Source organism: Anomaloglossus baeobatrachus, chromosome 10 (genome assembly GCF_048569485.1).
Source record: "Anomaloglossus baeobatrachus isolate aAnoBae1 chromosome 10, aAnoBae1.hap1, whole genome shotgun sequence".
Classification (NCBI taxonomy): domain Eukaryota; kingdom Metazoa; phylum Chordata; class Amphibia; order Anura; family Aromobatidae; genus Anomaloglossus; species Anomaloglossus baeobatrachus.
This window is the reverse complement of record NC_134362.1, coordinates 182,192,658-182,195,921: the sequence shown is the minus strand read 5'-3', so window position 1 is coordinate 182,195,921 and position 3,264 is coordinate 182,192,658. Positions and strand designations below refer to the sequence as shown.

General features: G+C 46.9%; 1 long non-coding RNA gene across 1 annotated transcript; it reads left to right on the top strand.

Annotated features, from left to right (window-relative positions):
• The first annotated feature begins 1,542 nt into the window (after window positions 1-1,542).
• Window positions 1,543-2,057, top strand: LOC142254937 (uncharacterized). The gene is made up of 3 exons (XR_012727327.1): window positions 1,543-1,611; window positions 1,788-1,850; window positions 1,972-2,057. It is a non-coding gene; the product is annotated as an uncharacterized LOC142254937 (long non-coding RNA).
• Window positions 2,058-3,264: the final 1,207 nt, after the last annotated feature.

Here is a 3,264-nt window from a genome sequence, read left to right as displayed (position 1 = left end):
GTCGATATCGCAACGTGTAAAACCTTTTTGATACGATGAACGAGCGCAAAAGCGTCGTTATCGTATCATCGCTGCAGCCTCCGACATTTCCATAATGCCAGTGCAGCGACAGGTGCGATGTTGTTCCTCGTTCCTGCGGCAGCACACATCGCTGTGTGTGAAGCCGCAGGAGCGAGGATCATCACCTACCTGCCTCCCAGCTGCAATGAGAAGGACGGAGGTGGGCGGGATGTTTACATCCTGCTCATCTCCGCCCCTCCGCTTCAATTGGCCGCCTGCCGTGTGACGTCGCTGTGACGCCACACGACCCGCCCCCTTAGGAAGGAGGCGGGTCGCCGGCCAGAGGGACGTCGCACGGCAGGTATGTGCGTGTGAAGCTGCCGTAGCGATAATAATCGCTACGGCAGCTTTCACTAGATATTGCACGTGCGACGGGGGCGGGGGCTATCGCTGCAGCATCGGTAACACATTGTTACCGATGTCGCAGCGTGCAAAGCCCGCCTAAGACGAGACAGAAGATAAGATATGTACAGTCCATAGACGTTGTGTAATACTAAATCACTAATAATACATGACATAATGGCCAATGGTTTCTCTTATTTTCCAGCTTCTCTGCAAAGATCGATATACTCGCTTTGCTATTACATCCAGCATACGAGAGCACCCGTTCTTCCACTCCATAAACTGGAGGGAAGTGGAGACCGGCATGGCCAAAGCCCCGTTCCAACAAGACTTGTGTAAGTATAACACACAGGGACACCCATAGTGTCATCACCGCCCAGTAACACACACCCACTATACACCTTATTGTTATATGGGCAACAGAGATACATTTTCTCTATTAGACAAAAATGATAAATCAGGGCCCAAATGTTGGACGTTTTCGACTTATTTTTGCATAAATGAAACGTGATGTACGTTCTGGAAATATATTAATAAATTTGTATCCTCTCAGCAGATGGAAGCAGTGAGACATCCTCGGACACGTCATCCTCGGACACGTCATCTTCTGACATGTCATCCTCGGACATGTCAGACCCACCTGTACAATACTTTGGTGGTGCCATTTCCAGTATTTCTCCTGAAAGGCAAGTACTGATCCCGGCAAAGAAAACTCTTAACGTTTGTGATCTTGAATTCCAAAGAGTTCTTGCAAAGGGCAGCTTCGGAAATGTGAGTATAAATTTCCTCTCCTCTGTACTCGACAATGAATCCTACATCAGATACACAGGAGGGATATACACCGTCATTACAGGATGCTCATAGCTGATGATAGTTGGGAAAATCTGGTGTCCAGTACATAGATCACCATAACAGATCCCAGAGTTTGGTTTGATCTCTTCTGTTTTTCCTCCAGGTCATGTTGGCATCAGATCCAGCCACTGAAGAACTGCTGGCCGTAAAAATAATGAAAAAGGGTCGTTATACTGAGGCCATGAAAACAACTGAGGTGAACGTCCTGATAACGGCCATTGGGTGCCGCTACCTGATGTCTTTTCGGGGAATTCAGGAGACACCTATGGAATTTAAAAACACCATGGACTATATGGCCAGAGGAGACCTCCATGGCCACATGGCACAATTGATGACCTTTGACGCAGAAACAACAAGGTAAATGTCTTATGCTGAATCCTACTAATCCGCTGCCCGTACATTGTAGTCCTAGAGCAATGGACAATGACAAGAGGAGAAAATAACTCTGTGAATAGGACCCGTGTGTGATCTCCTCCTTCTCTGTATAATTGTGTATGTAACCGCTGATCCATCCTCTACTTTTTACTCCACAGGCGCTTTGCGGCAGAGATGGTCTGCGGTATTCAATATCTCCATGAACATGGCATCGTACATCGGTAAGTAACTCATCTTCAGGAATCTGTCGCCTCTGACTCTCCGTTGTCTCTTTACATATTAATTGTAGAAGGTTTTCCAGGAATTGTCCTTACAATCAGTCTTTGTTCTTTCTCCTTGCAGTGACCTGAAGCCACAGAATGTCCTCCTCGATGACACCGGACACATCACAATATCAGACTTTGGCTTAGCAGTCGAGGAATTGGAGGACGAAGAAAAAATAAAAGGCTTTGCTGGCACCAAGGGTTACACCGCACCCGAGGTAAGGAACATCCCTGTCTGATTGATGCCCATTATAGGACTGAATATTAATTGATCCCTATGTATCCTGCTCACATTTAGTCACAGACCGGTCCTCATGGCCTCTGTGTGTAAATCCCCTCCCCGGTATATTCAGCTCCTCTCCTATCTTATGTTTCCACAGATTATGGACGGTGAGAGCTACAACCATCTGGTAGACTCCTTTTCCTTTGGCGTCAGCTTGTACATGATGGTTGTCGGGAAAAAGCCGTTCTATAGCCGAGGCACAAAGAAGGAATATCACAAGTCTCTGAAGGAGGACAGCACGTATTTTCCACCCGGCGTCTCCCCTGATACCAATAACTTCATAGAAGGGGTGAGTAGGATCAGAGGAAGGAGAAGGATAAGGAAAGATAGAACATAAGATGTGGACGGTCCACAGATATTGTGTGATAATCTATCAGTAATGATACAGAATATAATGACTAATAGTCTCTCATTTTTCAGCTTCTCTGCAAAAATCCTCTTGAACGCATTGCCGTAACATCAACCATCCGGCAGCACCCATACTTCAGCTCCATAAACTGGAGAGATGTGGAGTCCGGCAGAGCTGACCCACCATTCCAATGGGTCAATGATGTAAGTATAAACCATAGAGACATCCATAGTGTTATCACCACCCTATAACACACACACACACACACTATACACCTTATATGCCCCCCAGTATACAGTATATATGTGAGATGATTCTCAGACATGTACATTTTTCTTCTTACAGGACTGTTAGGCTGATAGACATCAGCCTCATTCCAGTAACTTCAAGGAATGAAACTGTACATCGATATGATGAGACGACTAACCTGGACTTTCTTATTTACCGGACTACGACAAACCCACTGAGCTTCCACCACATAATGTCCATGTAGATTTGAGCACCAAACATCCAGGGATTCATTCCGATCGCCATATGTGGGGTCAGGAAGGATTTTTTCTCCCATGAAATGAGGACAATACAACAACAAAACATCTGGGTTATTTTTCACCTTCCTCTGGATCAACATATGTCGAGGGCGGGGGGCAGCTTTCCCCGTCGCGGGGGCTGCTCGGGGAGGTCGCGCTCGGATCCGGTGCCTTCTCCTCGGTGGCTCGAGCGGGCCGGACCCGGGGCTCGAG